This window comes from Excalfactoria chinensis, chromosome 5, assembly GCF_039878825.1.
Source record: "Excalfactoria chinensis isolate bCotChi1 chromosome 5, bCotChi1.hap2, whole genome shotgun sequence".
Lineage (NCBI taxonomy): Eukaryota > Metazoa > Chordata > Aves > Galliformes > Phasianidae > Excalfactoria > Excalfactoria chinensis.
The window spans coordinates 17944912-17957021 of record NC_092829.1 but is presented as its reverse complement, the minus strand read 5'-3'; the positions used below and the strand labels follow the sequence as shown (position 1 = coordinate 17957021).

The following is a 12110-nucleotide window of genomic DNA, read 5'->3' as shown; positions in this document are numbered from 1 at the left end:
ACTATTTAATGGCTTCAAAACCTGATACTGGAAGAAAAGCATCAACCTCCTCCTCTATTCTTCGTACTCCCAAGGACTTGAGTAACATAGAAAGGTAGTGTAGAAGGGAAGAAATACAGAAACAGAAATAATAGGATTTATTTTTTCCTCAATGATTATGAGTAAGGTCTAACAGGCAGAAACTAAAGATTTTGGACAAAAATGTTTAGCAATGATAATTCACATTCTCAGTCACATCAGCAGCTCTACATTTCAGGGCTCTTTAAATATGGCTCACTGTGGGTTCACTATGTATTCAAAGCATGACTGAAGTCTCTGGCCATTTAACTGCATTAGAATAAGAAGGATCATTTCCCAAACTGCAGCCTTCCAGCTCAAACCAGAATCTGAAGCAAAGACCAGCCTTGTCAAGTGCTTCTCTTACCATACAGAGCAGCAGTGCTGTAAAACTGGACTAGGGAAAAACAAAAACACAGCAAAACACAAGAAATAGGCAAGATGCTAATTAAGCTAGCATACTTAAAATCTGTGGACTTCCTTTCCCATCATCATTGCACAAATAGAGAACAAATATGCAAAGCACTGGACTAAGGGTTTGATCTCCCAAGAGCTAGACTTCCAAAGCTAAGCACTGATCCCAGACTTCTATACGTTATTACTATGCACATCACAGACTCTCCCTAACCCATGCTCATTTTACCTCACAAAAGGTTGATTTTTTTCTACTACAATAACTAATAACTGACATACTGATCCATAATCTGGGGAGGGAATTGGGCTTAAAAACTGGTTTATTCTGTCAAAACCCAAAATTGAATCATATAAGGAATATGTTTATCAAAAGAGAGCTCCCCCTGAGCACCCTGTTTTAGGTTGTTTCAGTCTAAATCATGCAGTTAAGCTACACATATATACTCCATTCACTAAATCCCGATGGTCATCAAGGTGTGGTTTTCTTTCTAAATTTTCAAGTTTAGTGAAATAAAAAGCTCAGTGTCATACAATTAACCACCCCAGAAGAACTACGTCACTGCAGAGTGCCATCACCCAGAACAACTGTCCATGGGTGAGCACAGATCACAAAGCTCTACTGCATGCATCCTTCTTCTAAACTGAAGCTAACAAATAAAGAAAGTGATCGTACATTTACTGAAAAACGGTGCTGGATGATGCACACTGTTGCAGTAAATACACAGCCTGGCTTGCATTAATATCATCCTATTCTGTCAAATGCTAAAATTCCAGCACTGCCTGTATACCTTGCCACAGATTACTGCTTTACTCCCAGAATCCAGTGCGACTCTAAAACCAATATTGTCCCCAACAGTGAAAGGAGGGCCAGCATAACTCCTCCACTACCTTGGAACTGATTTTTGTTGCATAAATGACACCAGGACTTTATCTTCTAATTTATAGACAAGTTCACACTATGGTTAATGCTAGAAATTCAGTGAAAACCTTTTGCTGAAAATGGTGGGTATAATCTGTTGCCATCAATGAGCTTTAGTTAGACTCATTTTGGACTAAGAGAACACAAAAAGAGAAGTCAGGCCCTTCCTCAAATACTAGTCACATTCAAGGCAATGCAAGAACTGGATCATTCACACAGAGATGCTTCAATGGAGGCTGAATGCCTACAGAGCGGATGGGCATTCATCTGGCTGAGCAGTATGAACAGGACGGGAGAACAGATTCTGAGTGACTGGAAAACACAGAATCCAACTGTGAAAGCAGAGAAAAAACAAGGAGCATTGAGGAAGCAATGCAGTCTTGAAAGAAAGCAGTTTGCCTGTGCTTAATGTTGGCTGGAAAGGGAGACTGGGAACACTGAGGCAGAAAGTCCTGTTCAGTTCATGTTTTCTCTGTAATTCCATATCACTAACAACTACATGTATAAATAACTTCTCTGTACCTATACTTTTATATGACATCTTTGATAACTTCAAAGCTGAATCTGCAGTACATTTCAAAGGAATTAAAATTAAAAAGGGACTGCTCTGTAAGGAAGATGCTATCTGAGGGCTAAGCATACAGGCAGTCTTAAAACGTGAGGCTGTCTTCAAGCCTGAGGAAGTGCTACTTAATTATTTAAAGCCAGACAAAATACAGCACTCTGAAAGAGGTATCAGGGGAACAAACTTGCCCTGACAGAAAATTCCTGAGATGATCCAACTGGTCTTTCCTCGTTTCCAGCCTCCAGAGAGCCAATTGCAGTTATGCAACTTAGTATCACGCCAGGACACCACAGCCCTCCAGGGCAACCCACAGATACCATGTTTGTTGTCACTCTTTATTTTAGATGCTCTAAATATAGGTCCATTACACTCAGTGGTGCCGATTGCCAACATGACTGCCCCTACCTTTAGGGGAATGGAAAGCACCTCGGAAAGGAAAAAAAGCTTGAGTAAAGGGACTCAGTACCTTACAAGCCAGTACCAAATACACTCACACACACACAAAGTATAAACAAAGATCTTGACCAAAGACATAAACAGTACAAAATAGGTGGAACATTATGGTCCACCTACAACCTAACACAGCTATGAGCCAACAGAGCTATTCTGCTCCTCACCCCACAACGTGCCTCAGTTGCACAGCATAAACAGTTAACAATAACATTAATGCAGCATTAAAACTCTCTTTCCAGCTCTTGGGACTGAACTCCAGTAACTTTTGGCAAAGGATGTCTACCCAATGAACCAGCTTTGAAAACAGGATGCAGACAAGCAGTTTGTAAAATATCTGAGATATCTATGTCCCTCTTCCACAGAGGCACAAATTCAGAGGTACCGAGACCCTCAGTTTCTGTTACCTGAATGGGCAGCGACACATTTCTGGAAGCGACACATACTGGAAGTTTGGTGACCCTGCCAGGCAGGGGGTTGGAATTTCATGATCCTTGAGGTCCCTTCCAACCCAGGTCATTCTGTGATTCTGTCATTTCAGCAGAGTCGTAAATCCAATTTCATCAAAATTTTCCCAGAAAAACAACAACAACCAAAACAAAACAAAACAACCTCAAACTGTTGTGAACAACTGGAAGTCAGCAGAATTAAAAGACATATTTTTAAGGCAAGTTTCCTGGGGGGGAAAAAAAAAAGGGGGGGGGGGGTGGTGGTGTTGATTAAAACTTTTAAGTCAGCACTCATTTCAGTGTCACAGAAAAGCTTTGTCCCTCTGTTTCGAGCTGTAGCTACCAGAGGTCTGTGGTCATTCTCAATCAGTCTTAGCCCCAAGCATCTTTGTATCAATAGCTTGGATTGAGCATGAGGAATATTTGTAATCTTTTCTTAGGGAAAATGAAGTGAATGCTAATATGCCAGTGTCAGAGTCTGGTTGTATATAAAGCGTGGTAAATCAATTCAGCTCAATCCCATTGAGTCAGTTAAATTAAATTTACAAAAGTCACAAAGACGAGTTACTTGTGAAGAGGGAAAATGCCCAGATCTGCCTCTTCTGTTCGATCACAGCCTTTTTCCTTCAATGACACTTGAGATTCTGGCAGTGAGTACACAATAAAACATGCACCCAGACACTCTCTGAGCTCTTTTCCCTCACACTGAACCCATGTACCTTATAAGTTGGAATGACATTTAGACTGTAGGTCTGATGCTTTCACCATATATAATTTTTGCATATGGGATATAATTTTTAGTCAGGTAAATACATGAACTTCAGTGACCTGGAAACAATATGTCTAGGACCAGAGAAGAAGGAATATTTCTTGTTGCAAGTTCCCATCCTAAGGAGCAGCTGGTAATTAAAAAGCAACTAACCATTAAACTTCATAGTCTAAATTCCTCCCCATAGCTGCTCCACTCAAACCACTTTAATAGAAAACAAACCAGCTTTGTGCAATGGAGCTTGACCAGCTCAGGTTTCAGTTATGCAGCTAGTAATACTGATTCTCTTTGAAAACATTTAGCACTGTTTTTTCCATGCATTTCAGTCACCCACATGACCACAAAACCACTGCACAGTTCTGCAAAATGGTACTTTCTGTTCACAAGAGGCCCCTGCTCTAGACAGTGGGAGAAGAGAAATTGCTATATCAGATACCCTCCCCATTTTCAAGAGTAAATTAGAGGTAAGGCTTTCATTTCATCTCACAGCTGGCAACCTTAAGATCCTACAGAGATAATTAGCTTCTATAAATATTCACATCTATAAATGCCAGCTAGATCTTGGCCAGAAGAGTATAACAAAACAAGAAATAACCCTACAAAACCAGATCTGAGTTCTCCAGCTCACCAGATAGGTCTGATGGGGACCTCAGCTCCAGAGCACACCGGCTGCTCTCTGGGGATGAGAGAGCTGTGGATGGCTACAGCACCTTCACCAAATCTTGAAGCCTATTGGCCAGTTCTGTCCTTAGCTTCAAGTCAAAGGAATTGTGCTGAGACACTGAGTTCAGTTACCTTAATAAATGGAGATGAATCACATTTCACTCAACTCCGGACACCAGAGTTCAACATCTAAGATAGTCACCTGATGCTCTGTTTATAGTCAGTGGATGGAAGATGACACCTCCAGAGAACCCTTCGTCTGGTCTATTTTAGAACAAGGTGAATCCTCCCCATGTGATGACCCATGGCAGCACACTTAGGCTTGTGAGTCTTTTGCACACCTAAGCCAGGGCACCTGAATCTCAGTCACAAATAACATTGTACCAATTCACAATTTCCACTTTTTCTTTTCAGCATTTTAGGAAATACTTTGCATCAAGCAAAGCACACACTGAAGGATTTCAGGCATGGCTGACAGCAAAAACTCTTTAATTCATGGCTCCCTTCCACCAGCCATATAGAGCTTATGTTTAAGAAACACCCATATTTCAGTAACCTACTTGCTATAAAAGTATTTCCTATTCATAAAGCACCATTTGTCTCTGTTGCTATCCAAGGAGCATATGCATTAATGTTATCTTGTACCTTAACCTTTTCTTTTTAAACTTTATTTTCTGGTGCTTGTTTTCCCTCATAATTTTGTTTAAATATACATCAAGGATTATGTTAAAATAAATAAATAAATAAAATGAACAAGATTATATACATGTATATAACATACGTTATATTATATATAAGTTTATGGTACCCTATCAGCAAGAGTAGAGCTGTAGGGCATTAAGAGAGATAACACATAACTTGAAGTAGAAGCCCCTAAAAAGTAATCTCCAATCAGATCCTGTGGAGGGAATTAGCACTTGTAGAACATTATGTGAGTCCCCAGAGTGATTTGTCCTCTGGCTTGGTTTCATCTGTAATGAAACCTGTTGATGCATTCTGATATGAAAAGCGCAACAAGAGCGGATTACCGAACATTCACTGCATAAGTACATTCCTGTTTTAACACACTAATGCATATGCACCCATGGTTCTTCAGAAAAGGAGGGAAGCCTGCAACCCTGGCACTAACCCCCATAGCATTGCACTTCCTCAGTTTTTTTTCCCCCAATTCCTATCAGAATTTTTATACCCTGACATTTTGAAAGTGATGGGATCATAAGCACAGTTCATCTTATCTGCACATTTAAAAGATGAAGAGTGGAAAAGGAAAAAAAAAGATAGCAGCAGCACATAAGGAATTCATAAACCCTATTTGGGCAGCAATTGTACCTGTATAGACACGCTTAGATGGAACTGCAGCACACTTTCAAAGACTTACACACTGATCCAGGGAAGTTCCCAGATGTATGAGCTACAGGCTTCCAGCTGTGCTGCCCAGGATCCAAATGCACCTGCTCACAGGCACAGCACTGAAGACAAATACACTCATCCTAATGCACACATAGACAGGCATTCCTCCCTTGAGGTTAGTGGTTGTAAAGTCATTTTATCCATTAGCAGAACTTGCAGTCCTTTACCGGACTACCCAGCATGGTTAAACTGCAAAGAAAACGTGCTAAGAAATCAGAGAACAAAAAATATCTGATTTTGTCACTGGGTGTTTTATGAATTTTTCTCTTTTTAAATAAAACAGGCAATTCAGAAAAAATGCTGGAGAATTTCCTTCCAAGGGCTCTCCTTTCCAGGCTGACAGAAGAGCACTCTTAGGGTTTAGCTCATATACATCCAACTTCTACATAGCAAGATTACATAACAAGAATGTTGTCACCACATGAAACCTTGCAGGTGTATAACTACTCTCCTGATTGTGTTTTTGTTGTTGTTTTTAATAACTATTTAAGTTTTTCCATTTTCAAAGACAAGGTTGTCACTGCTGCAAAGGCTTCAGTGTCTTTTTTTGTAGCGAGGGGCACAAACCTGAACAGTTCTTGAGGCTCAGACCCACCAGTGCTTTGCAAAAAGCCTTGGTGCAACATAGGGGCCAAAAGCTGCCTGAGACCATCGTGTTGCAAGGAGCAGAATTAAGGCAGGAGGATTAAAGCACCACGGTCATGTAGTGGTTGGTTCTGCCTTGGTAAGCACTGTGCTGATGGGAAAAGCCACTGCTACAACAGGTGGCAGAAGCCTCACAGAGCAGAACATCTTGAGGATGAGAAGCAGCACTGAAATCTGTTACAAACCTCTCGTTTGCTGATGCCAGACTTGAGATAGCTGAAAATGAAGAGCTCTAAACATGATGTATTTAGCCCACGTACAATATGGTTTAACCCACACACAGTCTGGATTTCCCAGCAGTGAACAACATCAGTAGCTGAACTGCCTTCCCAAAAGCTGTATGGAGCACCAATGGGTGCTCAGGAGTCAAAACCAGTCCTGGGAAGATGCAGTTGCTGCTTTCTTACATTGCAACCCTTGGACTTTTATTCAAACTAAACACACAACAGTGCATGAATTATGCCACTGACATAACTGCAGATCCCAGGAACTCATAGTAAGGAGATCTGCAGTTAACAAGGTGTTCTGGGAAGCTGTTAATTAGAACTGAGAACGTGAATCGTAAGTGGCTACACAGACAGCCAGAACCAAGATGCAGTGCAACATGTGAGAAAAAAAAAACAACACAAAAACAGCAACAATAAAAGAGCCCATTTCTCTTCTCAGACATTTAATGGACAGTTCTTGATAGTTTCCACATTTTAAAGATGATTTAAAAGCCAGGACTATAAAAGACCACTCATCACTGGAGCAGCCAGCTGTATTCCTAAATGCACACAAAATGAGGCATTACATCCTGGGGAACTACTGTGACTTGCCTTGTGCTTAGGAGCTTCATAGGAGTATCACAAAATAATTGTAATGCTATAAGGAAAAAAGCAAAGATTATCGCCTGACCAAAGCATGATACCACAGATCCAATCTAATTCATAACAAATATCACTTCATATTATAATCAATTTGAACCCTAGAAACATTAAGGTTGGAAAAGACCTCTAAGATCATCCAGTCTAACCATCAGTCCATCACCACCATACCCACTAACCACATCCCTCAGTGTCACATGCACGTGGTTCCTGAACACCTCCAGGGACAGTGAGCCCACCACTCCCATGGGCAGATGTTCCATAACACAACATCATAGAACCCACTAAAGGCGAGGATCGCGTCATCATGCTTTTTTGTGATAACACAAACCTGATCCAATAACAAACTCGTTTAACTGCCAAATATTAAGGCAAACTCCAGAGCCCATGTGTGTATTATTCAAGATGAGCAGAGAAAGGAAAAAAGAAACTGAAGACAAACACACTGGGGAACATGAGCAGCCAACATTTTGAAGCTTGCATGCCCAAACTGTGCAAGATACAAATTCACACCAGACAAGAATTAATCAGATGTTTCATAAGCAACAAAATGCTCACGTTTGCCAGATTTTTGCATTGACAAAATTAGAAATCATATGGACACACAAAACTGTTGGAAAGGATCCTTCAAGGCTATCCAGTCCAACTCCCTTGCAATAAGCAGGGACACCTATAGCTTGATCAGGTAACTCAGAGTCCAGTTCTGCCCTCCAACCAATCCTGTACACTATTAGACAGTTCTCATCGAATGGCCCAGGAGGTAATGCAGAATGGAGCTGTAAAGCAACATCTACCCCAGTGAAGGAGTCTAGTTTGTTTGTTTTTTTTTTTCTTTTAAACTCTGCTTTTCATTGAAAAACTACGGACTAAAGAAAAGACGATATCATGGGCCTGAAGGTGAGAATTTGTGCCCAGTTACAGAATGTAAATCAACAGAACAAGTGTCATGGTTTTGTGGATCAAAGGAGAGAAGTGGAGCTCCAGCAGAGACAGCGATGTAGCTCACAGACCAAGCAAGCAAGCTGCAAAGAGCCGTTTCTGATCGTTTGCTGGCATTAAAATTCGCTTGGCATAGAATTATGTACTTTGTGCCTTTATAGCCTATAATTTACCATTAGTATTTGAAATAGATTATGGAAAGGTGATCGGCAAGTTCTCTTTCCTTCTTACTATCTTAACATGAGAAAGCAACCGACAACGCGTCACAGTTCTGTAGAATGAAGAAAGGAAAAACCCAGCCCATGAGTAATTGCCCGGAGCAGCGGAGGGGCAGGTGGATGCGGACAGCTTCCCTGCGCTACTCCCAGCACTCATTAACCTTCCTGCACACAGCGCGGGGCGCTATGGACAAGGGAGCGCTCCTACGCGGGGCACCGGGCAGCGCTGCCAAGGCTCCCCCCAGCCAACAGCGATGCAGAAGGGTGCGGGAAACGAGGAGGGCTGGCCGAAACACGGCCCAAACGGCCATGCCGAGGAGCAGTACCACGAACCCAGCGGGAAAACGCACCACAACAGGGGGCGAGTCTCAGCTCTACGAGAGCAAAGAGGTTCTCGAGGGAAGCTCAGCCAGCAGTGAACACACCCGGAGGAGGCAGACACCCCGGCTCCCGGCCCGGAGCCACCTGAACCGCGTCCAGCTCCAGCTTCCACCTTCCCTCAACCTGCCGCGACGTGCAGCCGGCCACCTACCTGCGAGAGTGCAGCAGCTGCTCCTCGAGGCCGCCGCCCGCCGTGAGCACGGCACAGCCCGGGGAGGGGGAGGAGAAGGAGGAGGAGGCGGTGCACTCGGCGCGGCCCCCGGCCCGCCCCACCGGGACACTGGCGGTGCGGGACCGCCGCCATTGGGCGCTCCCCGGCGGCGCGGGGTGCGGCGGCGTCGCCTCCGCATTGGCCGCGGGAGCTGCAGCTCCGCCTCTCCCTGGCAGCGGCTCAGCGTTGGTGCCGACCTGTAGCGAGGTGGAGCCCCAGGGAGGTCGCAAATGAGTGTATGCAGGCTGTAATTTGTAACCGTCTCAGCGCCGAGGCTTTTAACGAAAGGCAACTTGGGGACACGCTCACGGGCACCGCGTACAAACACACGCGCAGGTGCTCGTGCACGCACCGCACCCCTCAGCGGCTTTGAAGAATTGTTCCTGCGAACTGAGGAAGCACCGCTTACCGAAGAGCTTCCTTGCAAATTGGAGTTTGCAAGCTGAAAAATGTTAATAACCGTAAAGGCTATAATCATGCAAAAGCTAACAGCCTTAATTAGCACCAGAGTCACTGAAGGACAAATAAATAAATAAATGAATAAGTTCTGTAAGTTTAAAACCAGCTTACCTGAAAAGAGCTGTTGCCGAACCAGGAATTCTCAAAGGAGCTGCAGTAGCACAGGGCCACTCTGTAAAGCACCGCGCGTGGCAGAGGGCGCAGCTGGTTCACCGCCATCAGCACTTCTCCTGCAGGAGTTCCCAAAGAAGCTGCAGCTCACGGCTGGCAGAGATCCACGCTCCAAGGGACTGAAAAAGCCGTCAGCCCCTTCCCGGTTCTGGTCAAGCCTTGAGCCTCGTTTCTTCTTTTTTTACTTCTTTTTGTCTTCCAGACAGAATCAGAATTAGCCATTATAGGTTAACTTGACTCAGCAGCACTGAGTACACAATGTGCACCTGCCACTAAATAAATCAATCTGTACTTCACACACCTGTTTACACCACATCCCACAGAACACAGCCACACAGGAGTATTTATGCACGTGCCTCAGCCCAGAGCTTGAGAGAGTACACAGAGCAGTAAGATATAATACACAAGATTGTTTGCTTAACTTCCTTGCCTTGTACAAAAAAGGATGTGCATGAGAGGTCTTCACTTCAGCCAACAGAGGCAAACCTGAACAATCATACAGTTCAAGAGAGAATAACATGGCCTGGATATGGATATCAGTTTAAATAAAATAACTCTGCAAAAAGGTCCTGTTTCCTTCAAGACTATCACTTTCCTAATCCTAGACTGGGCATTTTCAGAAGAAAAGGTTTTACTCAGGTATCCAGACATCTTTGTTTCATTATCTAAGAGTAAACCACTGTAATCAGTAGCCACAGAGATGGCTGTGATGGAAACAAACGAGAAGTTTGTGGAATAGTAATGCTACAAGTGCTATGGTCACTGTAAGAATTAGGAAGCATTAAATGTTTCATTGTAAAAGAGAGAAGTTCAAGGATAGTTGAAAACTGCAAAGAAATTCATTCACATGACTTGAAAACCTCCTTCCTGTAGCTGCAGGAAAATCTCACAGTACCAGAGAGCTCTCCACCAACTAATGAGACGCAACATTAGAGAAGTTTAAGAAGGGAGTTTACTTTTAGTTCGTAAAGTGATTTATTTTTCCTCTAACTATTCACTTTCAGTATTTACCACACAGGTTTTCAGTTTTGAGCCAAAACGTAAATAGATAAGAGCTACATTTGATGAGGCTGAACATACACCAGAAACATTTAAAAATGTCTCATATGAATTTATGAACTAAGAATGACAAATGGAGTGAAGATCAAAGTTTCAGAGGCTTTTAAAGTCAACATGTAGGAAAACAGTTAATATACCGTCATACTCACTAAAATAGTTAATTCAGAGATATGCATTAACTAAGAGCCTCCTCTTTCTCATTCTGAGAAATTCCTATCTGGTTATACCCTTTATCTTCTACTGAAGACCATATTCCTAATAAGACATTCAGGAAGGCTATTTTGTTTAGCAAAGTGGCAGAAAAAGCCAACACAGCTGTGCATAGTGAGATCACTACATTTATCTCACTGGGTTTGAATTCTCTTACTATAGGCACCTCCCTTCTGTGCAGTGTTTCTCAGAGAAAAAACAATCAAAGCAAACTAAAAGCTATTTGTGAAGATCAGTCCAACTGCATATAAAAATCTAGCAATAAACTAATCATCAAATTTGGAATTGACTGTAGAATTTATACATATTTTTGCATAGCTACTATTCCTGATGGACTGTTCAGCCCAACAATCAAGTTGAGAATGATACAACAAGGAGATGATACAACCTCTCTGGGCAACCTGTTCAAGTCCAGTTTTGTTTGTTTTTTTAAGTATAAAAATGTAGTTCTCTTTCCTCTCCACTTCAAACACAACAGAAGAACACACTGTTCTGACTTAGTCCTGTAGGGAGGTGATGTAGCAGATATAGAAGAGGGTGATTTTTTAATTCTGACTTATCACAACTCAGTAGATCGATATACTTAATTCTTGATTATTTGTAAAGTAAGTTCTGAAGCACTTGCCATCCAGTACTTAACCCTTCTCTCTCAATATATCCATGATTTCACAGTGTCTGAAGGGGCAGGAATTACTTATTTTTGACTTCTGAAGTTGTTCTTATTCATCTGGGCCACCACTTAATATCTGATGCCCCCTACTGGCTGCAAGCAAACATCGCAGGTAGAAACAAAATTCTGCAGCAGAACAGTAATTAGAAACAATTTAAAAAGTTCTCCCATAGAGACCTTTCTCCTACAGGCTTGTCAACTTGTAGCTCAAGCTTAGTGAGCTTTGTTTTTATACATCAGGCTCAAGTTGGTTTTAGTATCAGCAGTTTCATTTTGTTAGCAAGTGTTACTAGGCAGCAGGTTTAGCTAATTAGAACTCCTTTTCCTTTTCACCCTCCCCCCCCCCACCCCCCCGCGACACATTCATACACCCACTTGCCACACAGTCCAGATGCTGTACATACTAGAAAAAAACATCAGAACACAGAGAAGACAAGTCTCCAGCACTGCTGAAAACATGATGCATGTTTCTCAGTTCTCTTTTCTATACCTAAACTCTAACTTTGTTTTGTTTTTGAAGAGAAATAAAAGTGAAAGAAACATGAGCACCCTTGTAAGAAGGCATGCATTCAGTAGTGGCAAACA

At 42.4% G+C, this 12110-nt stretch overlaps 1 protein-coding gene across 2 annotated transcripts in view; it reads right to left on the bottom strand.

Moving 5' to 3' along the window:
- Positions 1–9065, bottom strand: part of STON2 (stonin 2) — a 67727-nt gene extending 58662 nt beyond the window's left edge. For both annotated transcript variants that reach the window (XR_011903914.1, XM_072339307.1), the window contains exon 1: positions 8897–9065. The gene's annotated coding sequence lies outside the window, so the exon portion shown is untranslated. The remainder of the gene's footprint in view (positions 1–8896) is intronic.
- Positions 9066–12110: the final 3045 nt, after the last annotated feature.